Consider the following 16,185-nt stretch of genomic DNA (forward strand, 5'->3'; position numbering starts at 1 on the left):
AGAAGATAGGAAAATAAGAGTAATAGCTAACATTTGTAAAGCATTTACTATGTGCCAGTCATTATGTTAAGTGCATTACAATTATTATCTCATTTGATCCTCACAACAACTCTGTGAGTTAGGTGGTATTACCACCCATATTTTACAGATAAAGAAGCCAAGGCAGACAGGTTAAGTGACTTGTTTAGGGTCATACAGCTAATAAGTGTCTGAGGCTAGTCAGGTCTTCTAACTTTAGGACTAGTACTCTATCCACTGTACTACTTAGCTGCTTCTAATTTGTATTAGACATATAGAAATAACAGAAGATATAAATAAATAAAAGAAGACAAAAGCTTGGAGATGCCTCAGAAGTTAGAGTCTATGCATTATGAATATTTTCTTCCAGAAGAATAAAAAATAACAAGCAGTAAAAAAATATGAAAAATAATCAACTCTAGGGGGCAGCTGGATGGCTCAGTGGATTGACAGTCAGGCCTAGAGACAGGAGGTCCTAGGTTCAAATCCGGCCTCAGACACTTCCCAGCTGTGTGACCCTGGGCAAGTCACTTAACCCCCATTGCCTAGCCCTATAACAAATAAAAAAATTAATACAGAAGGATATATATATATATGTATATAAAGATATTAGGGTTTAAAAATTAAAAAAAAAATCAACTCTAGCTCTATTTTTTTTAAACCCTTACCTTCTACCTTAGAACCAATAAGGAAGAAGACTGGTAAGGGCTAGGCAATGGGGGTTAAATGACTTGCCCAGGGTCACCCAGCTGGAGAGTGTCAGAGGCCAGATTTGAACCGAGGACCTGGCTTTCAATCCACTGAGATACCCAGCTGCCCCCTCAGCTCCAGTGCTAGTTGAAAACATGGCAGTCCTTTCAGACTGAGCAACTGGTTAAAGCAAAGGTACTAGATGAGAGGGGTGCAGGGGAAGGAACAATTATAGGAGCTCCAACCTAGCTTGTTTTTTAAAGTCTGTACCATTAGCCCATTAAACAGGAAGAAGACAAAAGTAAAGACATTTACTCTATCAGCATTTCTTGGATAATTTTTTATTGTGACTTTTGATTTCCCTGGTGTAGGGAAACCTCAATGTGGCAACCAGCTCTGCTAAAGCAGGTGTGTACCATAGGCAACTTTTAGTCTTAGAGAATTGTCTAGGGTATTAAATGGTTGGTTAAGTGACTTGTCTGGTCCTACAACCCAAAGAGCCCAGAAATCACCTCATTTGGGAATTTGCCAGGCTTAGAGTCTAGAAGGCCCCCAATAGCACCTCTTCAGCATATAAGAACATACAAAACATTCCAGAAGAAGAGGATGAGAAACTAAGAAGGATTACCTCAAAGAAAAATGAAAAACAGTGGAAGAGAAAATGAGCCTGAAGAAAGCTTTCAGTGAACTCTTCATCTTTTTTTAATTCAAAGATTTATTTTCCCATTTACATGTAATAATAATTTTCAACATACATTTTTCAAAATCATAAGAGGCAGGGGCAGCTGGGTAGTTCAGTGGATTGAGAGTCAGGCCTAGAGACAGGAGGTCCTCGGTTCAAATCTGGCCTCAGACACTTCCAGCTGTGTGACCCTGGGCAAGTCACTTGACCCCCATTGCCCACCCTTACCACTCTTCCACCTAGTAGCCAATACACAGAAGTTAAGGGTTTAAAAATAAATAAATTTTAAAAATGATAAGAGGCAAACTGTCTCTCTTCCTCTCTTTCCTCCCTGCTCTTGGAGATGGTAAGCAATTTGACTTGGGACATATATGTATCAGGCAAAACACACTTCCAAATGGGTCATTTTTTTGAGAGAATATTTATACAAATCCAAAACCCCAAAATAAAACTGTAAATAAATTGACCTGAGAGACGGTATGCTTTGATCTACATCTGATTCAATAGTTTTCTCTCTGGAGGTGGATAGTGTTTTTTGTCCTAAATCCCTCAGAATTGTCCTGGATCATTGTGTTGCGGAGAGAGCTAAGTCTTTCACTGTGGATCTCCCCACAATATTGCTGTTACTGTGGTCAGTGTCCTCCTGGTTCTGCTTATTTCACTCTGCATCAGTTCAGGTAGACCTTTCCTTGATTAATCATCTTAAGATCTTTGGCTTATAAAAATGAAAGGAGGATAACAACCATTTTTGAAATGGAGCAGGTCTGCCAGGGTTTCTAGAGTGACTTGTTTTCATTAGCAGTGTAGTGGCACTACCACATTTGAACTTCAGAACCTCAGTATCAAATCAACTATTTGAGGAACTTTAAAATGGCTTTTAAAAAGTTAACCTTGAGAAGTGAGACTGGATCTGATCAAAAACACACCAAAGAAATCTGTTCTGGAGGTGACAACTTTAAATAGGTAACAAGTAATGGGAAGTAACAACTTTATTATTTTTATTTTTATTGTCATGCAAAACACACTTCCATACTGGGCATCGTTGTAAGAGCACACTCATACATAACCAAAACCCCAAAATAAAACCATAAGTACATTGACATGAGAGATGACTCCAACAGTTCTTTCTCTAGAGGTGGATAGCATTCCCCATCATAAAGTCTTTCAGGGTTGTCCCAGATCATTGCATTGCTGAGAGTAGCCAAGTTTTCAGAGATGATCAATCTACAATATTGCTGTTACTGTGTACAATATTCTCCCAGCTCTGCTTATTTTGCTCTACATCAGGTTAAGCAGATCTTTCCAACTTTTTCTGAAATCACCCTGCTCACTTTCTTAAAGCACAATAGTATTCTGTCACCAACATGTACCACAATTTGTTCAGCCATCTCCTAGAGGATGGACATCTCCTCAGTTTCTGATTCTTTGCCACTGCAAAAAGAACTGCTCTAAATATTTTTGTACAAGTAGGTCCTTTCCCCCTTTTTATGATCCCTGTGGGATGCAGACCTGCCCCAGTAGTGGTATTACTAGATCAAAGGGTCTGCACTGTTTTATAGCCAGAAGTGACAACTTTAAAGGGACTCTGGGAGCAGCTAGGTGGCCCAGTGGATAGAGCCAGGCCTAGAGATGGGAGATCCTGGGTTCAAATGTGGCCTCAGACTCTTCCTAGCTGTGTGATCCTGCGCAAATCACTTAATCCCCATTGCCTAGCCCTTACTGCTCTTCTGTCTTGGAATCAATATTTAGTATTGATTCTAAGATAGAAGGTAAGGATTTTTGAAAAAATGTTTTAAAGAGGATCCTGGAATTTTCAAAATATAAAGAAAGAAAGATTACAAAAGAATGAGGAAAACAATAGATGATTCTTCCTCCTCAGATGTGACCAATATCCTTAACTACTAAAAATAAATGTTTTCTCTTCATCTTTTCCCCAAGAATATTATGAAAAACTGCCAAATCAAAATTTCTCTAAAATGTAGATAAATTATATTTAGCCGATTCCCTAATTGTGCCATTTTAATAGCTGATAGCAATTACTGACCTGTTTTCTTTTGTATAGCCATTAAATATTTATGAAAGCCATATTTATATTCCTGATGTAAAAATAAGAAAGGAACACACAGGCTTTCACAGATGAATTTCTTCAGAAGACTTCATCTTCTACATACTTATACACCTAAGTGACAAGTCTAGAAAATATTACACCATTTCTGTTTTTTTAAAGCATTTCTTTGAATAGAACAAAATCCTGTCTTGAAGATTATCTTCAAAGTGTCTCACATACACAAGTTAAAATTTGAGAAGACCTGGAGAGCTGTGGCTATAGACATATCTTTATTTAGTAATTTCCTAAATATTGATATCGAGCAAAGTTTTAAGGAAATATATACTCCCCTAAAGTGTTTACTCTTATCATGGAAACTGTAAGAAGTAGTGTGATATAAAAAAGAAAAAAAATGAGATTTGAAGTTAGAAGACTTGGGTTTCAAATCCTACCTCTGTTCCTTCTTGTATAACATTGGACAAATCTTTTTCACTCTTTTCCTCAGTTTTCTTATCTGAAGAAAGAGGAGATTGGACAAGGTATTTCTGAGATCCTTCCTAACTCTAAATCCTATGATTTCTGACCTATAATCTTACCCACAATCCAAAGAAAGAAAGGTTCCTTTTTGAGAGCTCTCTAAATTCTCCTCTCATATAGGACATTGTACCATTTGCAAACTACAAAGTCCACTCAGTGAAATCTGTAGCAACAGGGGAGATTAGTCTAAATCTAGAAAAACAAAGTGGATAAAAAATAAGTTTCCCAGACTTTGGCATGTAGTTGGTTGGGCCGTTCATACTGGTTAACTTATACTTCTTACACAGAACCCACAGCTGGATGGTGAATAGGAGAGTCCATCAGACTGGATTGCATTTGGAAAATATCATAGTTTTCTCAATGAATTCAAACTGCTTGCTACCACAAAAGCATGCTTTGAATGCCAGCATTCATATGGTAATGTTATGTCAGTCATTAAGCATTTTTTTTTGTGCCTGTTATGTGTCTCAGGCACTGTGCTAAGCTCCAGGAATACAAAGAAAGGCAAAAGACAGCTCCTGTTCTCAAAAAACTCACAGACTAATGGATGAGACAATATACAATGACCATGTAGAAACAAGCTAAGAAGAAGATAAATTGGAGGTAATTAGCAAAGGGAAAACACTAGCTTAAGGGGGATTAAAACAAATCATGTCATGATAGTGAGAGCATAAGCATTCTATGACACTTTAACAATGACAGGGATTTGAGAGATAGTATAATAGTATAAAAGATTTTGTCAAGGAAATGAATATCTGGAGAACCAGGTGGATCAATCATCCACTGAAAATATTAAATATTATAAAATGACAATCCTACCTAAACTAATCTACTTATTCAATGCTATTCCAAGTAAGTTACCAAAAAAGTATCTGATTGAGCTAGAAAACATAATAACAAAATTCATTTGGAAGAATAAAAGCTCAAGAATATCAAAATTTTAATAAAAAAAATAAAGGAAGGCAGTATGTTGGTACCAGATTTTAAAATGTATTATAAAACAGTAATTATCAAAAATATCTGGTATTAGCTAAGAAATAGAAAGGCAGATCAGTGGAATACAAGAAACAGTAATAAAAAATTATAATAACCTTTTGGTTGACAAAAGCATGAATCTAGGTTTTGGGGCTATAGAAATCCCTATTTGGTAAAAATTGTTTCTAGGACAGCATGGGTATTTTTTTTTCAATTTTATAGTTGTTGTTTTTTTTAAACCCTTACCTTCCATCTTAGAATCAATACTGCGTACTGGATACAAGGCAGAAGAGTGATAAGGGCTAGGCAATGGAGGTTAAGTGACTTGCCCAGGGTCACATAGCTAGGAAATACCTGAGGCCAGATTTGAGCCTAGGACCTCCCATCTGTAGGCCTGGCTTTCAATCCACTGAGCCACCTTGCTCTCCCCTATAGTTTTTTTTAAAATAAGGATATTTTATTTTACCAATTACATGTAATAACAAATTTCTACATAAATTTTCCAGAGTTCCATGATTCAAATTGTCTCCTTCCATCCCATCCCTGCCCTTTCCCAGAGCTGGCTAGAAATTTGATCTGGGTTATACATGTATCATCATGTAAAACATATTTCCATATTGTTTATTTTTGTAAGAGAATAATTATATAAAACCAAAACCCCCAAATAATTAAAATAAAGCAAAAAATCTTATAGCATAGGTATTTCAGTATTTCTTATAGTAGATCACTTTCCAGGTTCCTTGACATGCAATGCCACTTGTGGATATTCAAACCTACTAATGATAAGAATTAATATGATTTAGGGGCAGCTAAATCCATTTGACATTTTCCCTTGATATGGTTAACTACTCACCAGTTTAAAAATTATTCAAAGTTATAACTGAATTCAAAACTTTTAGGAAATCAAATTATAGTCCTAAGAGCTTCTACCTCACACAGCAAGTTATAATACAGCTTAGAGTATAATTGGTTTTCTTGTTAATAACAGTACATCAGCAATATTTAACAATTTAAAAAATTATTCTTGTTACTTATTAAATATACACAAGACTTTTCAAAAAGTTTCCCCCCAACCTTGGTTTAAAACACATTCTGATTCAAAAATCAACCATTAGAAATTGAGGAAATCATCACTTTATGGAATTTTATATATAAAGAAAATGCATGATAATTCCATAAAAACCCAGAAAGACACTGGCTACTATTAGCCTGGATTAAAAAAAAAAAATTTAACCCTTATCTTCTGCCCTTAGAATTAATACTCTGCATTGGTTCCAAGAGAGAAGAGCAGGGAGGGCTAGGCAGTTTGGGGAGGTAAGGGGGTGGGTAAGTGACTTGCCCAGGTCACACAGCCAGGAAATATCTGAGGTCAAATATGAACCCAGGACCTCCCTTCTCTAGACCTGACTTTCAAACCACTGAGCTACTCAGCTATCCCCTAGCCTGAATATCTTAAGGATTTCCATATCAATCCCTAGGGCAAAAAAGAAAAATCTTTTAAAGTGGGGTCTGTTAATACAAAGTTCACTCAAAGATCTAACTTCAATATATATTACCCTGAGTATAATCTACTCAGTGAGTTTTTATAGACTTCATAATCAGTAGTCAGATAATTCATCATATAATTCACTTCTATTCTCTCGATAAACTTTTAAGTAATCCTTCTTTTGGCTAAGAGTGTTTATGTTGTAGGAGGAACTCTTAGTTCCTCTGTAAACCAATTTACTATTTTAGAATTTACAATGTTCTCATTATATCATATAGGCTTGTAGCTTCTTTGTTCATAGAGATAAAATATTAAGACTTTGCCAAGGCTAAAGATCCAGAGGACCTGGAAAGTTCTCAAAGAATTTCCCAGATAATGAGACTTTCCAAGGCCTTTTGTACTTTTCCAAAATTCTAAGTAATTATCATTATTGTTTTAATAGCAAGATATATCTATTTGAATGCTTAATATAATTTAAACCATAAGGACACTATCGACAATAGTCTCTAATAAGTTATAGGTCAAATCCATAATTTTGTAAAATTCATATCAACAGAGGCAATAATTTCCTAATGATACAAATATTATTACACTATGGATACTATGGCTTATATTAATGGTACTACTATATAATGGTTTCCTAAAATCTTAATTTAAGAAATAATAAACATAACACTAACATAAAATATGCCATGGATTTAAAACATAGACATAAATCCCTATACCAATTGAATTAATCTCTGAATTATTTTACATAGAAAAATTATTTCATTCACTTACCAATTTTGAAATTCTATACTAGATTCATTTAGAGATTTGTATAGAGTAGTTATTCCTTTTGCTATTGCTATACAAAGGTAGCATGAGCACTTACCATTCAGAACAAAGATCATTTATGTTATGAATAATTTATTTGCTCAAGTTGTTTATACTAATTACAGGCACATACCTATTGAGTTGCATTCATAAATATTTTGACTTCTAAGGCTTTCAGTGAGACCTGCAGCTTTATTCATTAAGAATGAAACAAACTGATGGCCAAATAGATGTAGCCAGCTGAAACTTTTCAACAGTCCCTTCCAAACAACTTTAATGCCTCAAAACAACTTTTGGGGTGATAGAGTCAACAAAAGGTCAGGGCGAGACATTTTTCTAGCTTAAGAAAACTTAGGCATAACAGAGTGGAAGCCAGTCTGGAGCCCACACATACAGCTGCCTCAATAAGGGCCACAATAGCAGTAGCAGCATTGGGAGCTCTCAGCCCAGAGATAGTAAGGGGGTTGAACAACTGGTCAGAAGGAGAAGGGACCCTTTGTTGGTACTGGGTACAGCTATCACTGATTGCCAACACTTGCCTATACAGAATTCTGGCTCAGAGTCCCAAGGCAGAGAGTAGCACTGAGGTTCCTTGTTCACCAGGAGCTGTAGTCATAGTTCCAAGGCAAAGAGAGCACTTATACACGTGGCTGAAGGGGACAAAGGGCCCTTCCTGGGTAAAAACCAGAATGCACACCAGGAGAGCAGTGGATACACAATCACATCTTCCTGGAAGTGCCAAAAACTTGGAGAACCCCAGAAATAGCTCTAAAAAGAGTAGCACAAAAAGCCTAAAGCTTGGGACAGTGACTTCCCATCCCCAGGTTGAATAGAGTCCAATTCCAACATAAAGTTTAAAGTTAAGAAATAGTCTGGAAAAATGAGTAAATAAAAAATTAATTTTACTATAAAAACCCATTATTGTGGCAGGAAAGTCTGAGACGCAAACTCAGAAGACAACATGAAAATAGCTATAATTGAAGCTTCAAAGAAAATGCTTGGAAAAGAAATGAGAGTGATACAAGAAAATTATGAAAAGAGAATTGAAAGCTGGGAAAAGAGACACACACACACACAAATGGATTGGTTTAATAGTAAAAAGAAGAGAAAAGAAAAGAAAAGAAAAGAAAGGAAAAAGAGAAAAGAAAAGAAAAAGCACCAAGAATAATTAAGGAAAAGAACTTCTTAAAAAACAAAATAGGTCAAATGGAAAAGGAGGTACAGAAATTCAGTGAAGAAAATAATTCTTTAGTAATTAGAATTGGGCAAGTAGAAGTTAATACTTCCATGAGATTTCAAGAAAGCAATAAAGCAAAGTCATAAGAATGAAAAAAATAGGAGAAAATGTGAAATATCTATCAGAAAAAAAAACAACTGAACTGGAAAATAGATCAAGGAGAGACAATTTAAGAATTATTGTACTACCTGAAAGCCATGACCATGAAAAAGAGCCTAGATATCATATTTCAAGAAATGATCAAAGAAAAACTACTCTGATATCTTAGGATCCAGAGAGTAAAATGGAAATTGAAAGAACACCTACTAAAAGAGATCCCAAAATGAAAATGCTAAGGAATTTTATATTCAAATTCCAGAGCAACCAAGTCAAAGAGAAAATACTTAAAAGTAGTCAGAATGAAACCATTCAAATATTATGGACTCATAGTCAGGATTACACGAGATTTAACAGTTTCAATGTTAAAGGAACAGGGGGTTTTTAATTGGATATTTTGGAAGGTAAAGGGGCTAGAATTACAGCCAAGAATAACCTACCCAGCAAAACCAACCCTTCACTGGGGAAAATAAATATTTAATAGAATAAAGGACTTTTGAGCATTCCTGATCAAAAGACCAGAGTTGAATAGAAATTTACACACTAGACTCAAGAGAGGCCTAAAAAGGTAAACATGAAAGAATAATCATAAAGATAAATGATTTACATTCCTATAGGAAGATGATACATGTAACTCCTAAGAACTCTATCATCATTAGGGCAGTTAAAATGAGTTTACTTAGGCAAAAGGCATTGATGTAAATCAATTATGTTAGAATGATCTCTAAAAAAAAAAAAGAAGAAGAAGAAGAGTAAGAAAGAGAGATGTACCTGAGAGAAGGGGAAATGAGAAATAGAATGGAGAATTTTTTTTTTCTCACACAGAAATGGTACAAAAGGAAGAGCTTTGAAAGTGGCAGGGGACTTGAACCTCACTATCATTGGAATTGGTTCAAAGAGGGAAGAATAAATAAATAAATAAATAAATAAACAAACAAACAAACAAACAGATAAATAAATAAATATATATTTGTTTGTTCGTTTGTTTGCTTGTTTGTTTGTTTATATATCCACACTCTGTTTTGTATAGAAATGTAGCTTACCCAGTTAGGAAACAGGAGGGGAAAGAGGTGAAGGGGGAGGGAATAATAAAAGGGAGGACAAAATAGACTTTTGAGGAGGAACAGGATAAAAAAAATTTGAAGAGAGAAGAAAATGAGATGAACAAAAATTCACATTTAATAATCATAACTGAATAGGAATGGGATGAGCTCATACATAAAATAGAAAGAGATAGAATAGATTAGAAACCAAAACCCAATAATATTTTATTTACAAAATAGGCTTGAAACAGAAAGACACTCACAGAGTTAAAATAAAGGATTGGAGCAGAATCCAATATGCTTTAGCTGAACAAAAAAAAAAGGCAAGGGTAGCAATCATGATCTCAGGCAAAACAAAAACAAAAATAGAACTATTTTTAAAAGAGATAACCAGGGAAACTACATTTTGCTAAAAGGTACTATAGGCAATGAAGTGATATCAAAAATTTTCATAGCAAGTTTCTCTGATAAAGGCTTTATTTCTCAAAAACATACTGAGTAAGGAACTGAGTCAATTTTATAAAAATATACCATTTTTGAATTGATAAGCAGTCAAAGGATATAAATAAGCAGTTTTCAGAAGAACAAAGCTATCTATACTCATATGAAAAAATGCTTTAAATCACTATTGATTAGGGAAAGACAGATTAAAACAATTCTGAGATACCACTTTATAACTATCAGAAATGACAAAGGCTGGAGGGAATGAATGAAAAACTGATATAGTGAATTGTCAGTAAACTGGGTCTACCATTCTGGAGAATAATTTGGCACTAGGCCCAAAGTGCTATAAAACTGTGTATACCCTCTGATCCAGCAATACCAACACTAAGTCTGTACCCAAAAGAGATCTAAGAAAAAGGAAAAGGACCTATATTGTCTAATAATATTTATAGCAACTCTTTTTGTGGTGGCAAAGAATTAGGAACTAAGGAGCTGCTCATTAATTGGGGAATTCCTGAATAAAGCGGTGACATATAATTGTGATGGAGTACTATTGTACTGTGGGAAATGACAAGGGAAGTGGTTTCAGAAAAACATGACAAGACCTATATGCATAGATGTAAAGTGAATCAAGAAGAACTGGCAGATCATTGTGCATAGTAATAGTAACATTGTAATGATGCTCAACTGTGAAAGCCTTGGCTACAATGATCAATACAATGCTATCCATCTCCAGAGAAAGAACTGATGAACTCTGAGTGAAAATTGAAGTATAATTTCCTTGTTTTTAACAAAATTATGGCTAATATGGTAATATATCTTGCATGATTTCACACATATAATTGATATCATATTGCTTGCTTTCTCAGTGGCTGGTGGAGTGGTAGAAGGAAGGAGAAAATCTGCAACTCAAAATTTAAAAAGAAAAGAAATTTAAAAAGAAATAACAGTAAAAAAAGAGTAAGACACATTCCACCAGCAAGTGGATGAGAATGTCTTTTACAAATTAGTTAAATACACACACAGACATATGTGTGTATTTATATGTATAAGTATATATATATATATACATATTGTATAATGTGTTTATGTATACACCATTTGTTACATGAAACAAATTGGAGCTAGCTGCTTGTTGCAAAGCAGCTAGTTACATAAAAAAGAAAGTTGTGCTTATTAAAAGAAAATGTATATCTCTCTTTACAAAAGATAAAGATGGAATGTGTGCTTATTAAAACTCAGCTATTCCTGGGAGATAAAAGGGAATATACATCACTTGTGACATGAGATAAAAAAGAGGAGCAGAAAGTCCTTGGAACAATTAAAATAAAAAGGAAGACACTCTGGAAAATGGTTGTAAACCTATCCTGCAGTAAGTGCTGTTGAATTAGAACAAAATGGAGTTGGTATATGAACTCTTAACAATCCACTCTTAATAGTAAAAAGATATGGACATGAGTCACACAGGAGGAGAAAGTGATGGAGGAGAATTCCAATATTTATCAAATCAGCTCCATCAAAGTATCATTTATAAGATCCTCTTTAATTCCCACCATAGCTATGACTTTTCACTGCAGAGGAGTAAAATTGTTCCATTGCATTGTATATATAAAAACTGAAAAGAAAGTTAGCTCTTTAAAATTGGTTATTTATTAAACCAATATATTAATAAGCATTCATTACAGGGATATTGACTCATTAATAACCTATGTTTGTGGAAGTAGGTCACATCTTATTACAATATAGGTATTTGTCCATTTCTACAGTAAAATTATCCAAATGTGCTTTATCCATTGCAAATCTTGATTACAGCTCTGTTGGCATGATTATTGACTCGGTATGCTTAACTCCTTCCTTGATGTCTTTATTTCTGTTGAATTTTACATGTGAATAAAAACCTTTCCCTAATTCCGCCCTCAGGCTCAGATGCTGGTAAGCATAAAAACAAAATACTTGATTACTTCCTCTATCACCAATATGTAAATTTAGGATAGAAAGAAAGGAAAAAGTGAGGTAAAAAGAGAAATTTGTGGTCTAGGCTGATCCTCTTCATCAGGATTAAATGTTCATATAGGACCTTATCCTGGAATGAGGAAAACAGTAAGTTCAGCCAAGAGTAGGAGAAGGAAGCAGGACAAGTTCCTAGCCTGCCCTTCTCCAGTTAAATTTTCACAATAGCATATATACATACATATAATATACATGTGTATATTATATGTAATATATATCCACCTCCTTTCCTTCTACCCCCATTCCCAATTTACAATGATTTATTAGTTTGAAGTATTTTAAATGCTCATGACTTCAGATGGTTATATTAAAGAATAGGCAAAGGATCACAGTCCAAAGCATAATGGTCTAGTCAAAAGACAAATGATTTAGGAGTCAGAGACCTGTATTCAAATTCCACCTCTGACTCTTACTAGCTGAGTAAATTATTCTGAATCTCTGTTTCCTTATTTGTAAAATGGAGATAACAATGCCTATAACACCTACCTCAAAGGCATGTTTTGAAAATCAAACAAGATAATTATATAAAGTGCTCTGCAATCTTGGAAAGCAATTTATGAAGGGGATTTGCTATTTTAAATTATAAATAAATGCTGATACATCCACTGTTTTGAATTATTCATATCTCTTTACCCACTCCAGGAGTATATCTAATCAAATTGCCTATTTCATTTTTACTAGTGGTATTTGCTTAATGGAAATATTCTCAAAACAGATTAAATTTATCCAAGTAACTAGAAGTTGAAAAGTGTAAATTTTTTTTCATTAAAACTATTGGTAGGGGGCAGCTGGGTACCTTAGTGGATTGAGAGCCAGGCCTAGAGTCAGGAGGTCCTGGGTTCAAATCTAATCTCAGATACTTCCTAGCTGTGTGATCCTGGGCAAGTCACTTAACCCCCATTGTCTAGCCCTTACCACTCTTCTGCCTTGGAACCAATATATAGTATTGATTCTAAGGTGGAAGGTAAGAGTTAAAAAAAAAAAAAAAACTATTGGTAATTTTTGCTTCTTATACTGAATTTTCTAATTTCCTATTTCCATGGAACCCTCCCTTTTCTCACAAATAATCAATTAAGCAAAACCAAATAGTCATAGAGTTGAACATTCTAGTAACATTCAACACCTATAATTTCCTACTTGTCCAGCAAGAGACAGAAGGTGTTTCATCTTTTGTTTAGCTTTTGCTAAAGAACTGAGGCTACTTGTTAATTGTTAAGGAAATTACACTAGTGGGAGCTCATAAACTAATGATAAAGAGGATAGACACTCATAGGGTTATCCCTACAATCCTGAACCATTACTCTGAAGACCTAGCCTGCTAGTACCAATGTGAGTTGAGGGGGTTGAGGGTGGAGCAATGTTACATATACATTCATTGGCATCCTCAGTAAAAGTTTGAGAAAGGAATGGCAGGCTTCACAAACAATATTCTATAGTAGACTATAGTTTGCTAGGTGGTACAATGGGTAAAGCACTCAATCTAGAGTCAGGGTAGACCTGGATTCAAATCCAGCCTCTGATATGTACTAGTTGTGTGGCCCTGGATAAGTCACTTGACCTCTTTTCACCTCATTTTCAGGTTGTTGTGAAGATCAAATGAGATTAATTACTATAAAGCATTTAGTTCCTGGCACATAGTAAATGATATGTAAATGTCACTTACTATATTATTGTTATTGTTATCCTTACAGTCATACAATTGAATGAAAGGTTTAAAGACTATATCAACATTTCTTGGTTATTTCTTTAAATAAACATTGGATTCTGTAATGCTAATATTTACATTGCAATTTAAAGTTTACCAAGTACTGAGCAAAATGTTCTCAGAGGCTTTCCTCCAACAAATTTCCATGAAAGATTCCATAAAAGATAGAACAGAAATAACTTTTCTCAATGAATCTGCTTATATTTTATGTTTATCACCATTTTTTATGTTTTGCAAAGTGTGTAAGTTTTTTGAATTTTTATAACAGAGCATTATAACTTTTTTGAGACCCCCATATATTATTTCTTTTTATCCTCATAGTAACCATATAAAGTGGGCTATTCTGGCAAATATTATTATTGCAGCTTAACAGATGAGGAAACAGAGGCAGAGAGACTTTAATAACACAGCTAGAAAGTAGAAGAGGTAGAATCTCACCCACCTCCTCATGAGCACTAATGTTCTTGTCATTAATATCAAGTGCTGAATTGATTATCGATTATCATTATATTATTATGTGATATCATTGTATCATTATTATATCAAGTATCTCAAATTGATTATAGTCACTTTTCTTATCTCTTTATTAGGATACAGTGTCATGATTTTCATGTCGTTTGGCTCCTCATATCTTTCTTCATTTGCAGGCATTTCAGAGAAGATAACCTGTTGTCTTTCTACCATATAAAACATAGACATTTTTAATGTGATTTTTAGTGTGCCCAGGCTGATTGGCATGTTAACTATGAACTATGTTCAGGGGCAGAGTATTAGGCTAGTTGGACCACTGATATGATCCAGTATTATATTCCTTATGTGATAGCTTTATGAAATTTTACCCTGATATAACACTTCACTGATAATTTCCTTTTTGTGGTGGGGGTTGGGGTGGGGGGCGGGAAGCAGAGTAAATGTAGGGCCTGCTCTTACAGAGATGTGGGGTAACTTCCTATATGAAAGTTCCTACTGCTAGTATGTACAAGGCCAACTCCATCATAACTTCTAGCCTTAGAGAGTTTCCTGGAAGTGGTAAAATGTTAAGTAATTTGTCCCAAGGTCACATAATCAAGTAAGAATCAGATCCTGGACTTGTATCCAGGGTTTCCTCAATATACTGATCATATCACACTTCCCCTCTTTTCCCCCTTAACATTTCAAGAAGGGCAGATCTGCAGTTTCCTATGTGATTACTTCCTACAGTGCCCCAATGTCTTCATCTTTTGTGACATTTGTCCAATTTTTACCACAAATGCTCCACAGAAGATTTGTTTAATTTGCTGGAGACCTTCCTCTTGTTTTTGGAGCTTGAAAGATACCAGTGCTGCCCCCTGGGTTTGTTTGTTTGTTTTGAAGGGGGGAAAGGCCATGTTCGTTATTTATTCACCTTTTCCTTATTTTCATGCCAGAAAATGAAAGCTGACATTTCATTTTTACTCGATCATTTCTAGTCTCCTGTATGATTTACTTTTTAGAGAACAATATAAGAATACTATCTTGTGCTTATTGTGGAAAGTTTGAATTCTGAGTATTTGTCTATATCAACAGGTACACTTGTTGGCCTTTGTTACATTTCCCTGGCAAATGTAAATAGTTTGAAGTATTGATAAGGCCCATTTCAGTGGATGGCCATCCACCTATGCTTTTGCCCTGAGCATTTCACCTTTTATCATTTGAGCTGCCCATTCTCTGCTATTTTCAGGGTAACTACCTAGAACTTAAATGGAGAGATGGAATGAATAGATTATTTAGATAATAGTAATGCCTTCTGGGAATACTTTTGGCGGGCAGAAGGGAAAAGCAAGTCTCTTGACTATCCCAGGAAACAGAGAAGTAGAGCTGGGGCATTTATGTGGAAAAATATTGGAGTTAAAACATTTATTAAGAATCTACTGTATGGAGGCAGCTGGGTAGCTCAGTGCATTGAGAGCCAGGCCTAGAGATGGGAGGTCCTAGGTTCAAATCTGACCTCAGACACTTCCCAGCTGTGTGACCCTGGGCAAGTCACTTGACCCCCATTGCCCACTCTTACTACTCTTCCACCAAGGAGCCAATACACAGAAATTAAGGGTTTAAAACAAACAATCAAATAAACCAGTGATACAAAAAAAAATCTACTCAAAGAAAACTTCTCTTTGAGAAAAATTCAATAGATATGGGGAGAGGCAGGTAAAGACAAAGGGAGACAGACAGAGACACACTCAGAGAGTCAGAGACAGACACAGGAGAGAGAGAAAAGGAGGGAGGAGAAAAGAGAGAGTCAAACTGAGGAGAGACAAACTGACAGAGAGACAGAGAGAGAAGAGAGGGAAAGAAAGAGGGGAGGTGGGGAGAGCCAGAGAGAGAAGGGAAGAGAGAGAGAGAGAGAGAGAAGAGAGGGAAAGAAAGAGGGGAGGTGGGGA

Source organism: Gracilinanus agilis, chromosome 3 (assembly GCF_016433145.1).
Source record: "Gracilinanus agilis isolate LMUSP501 chromosome 3, AgileGrace, whole genome shotgun sequence".
Classification (NCBI taxonomy): Eukaryota; Metazoa; Chordata; class Mammalia; order Didelphimorphia; family Didelphidae; genus Gracilinanus; species Gracilinanus agilis.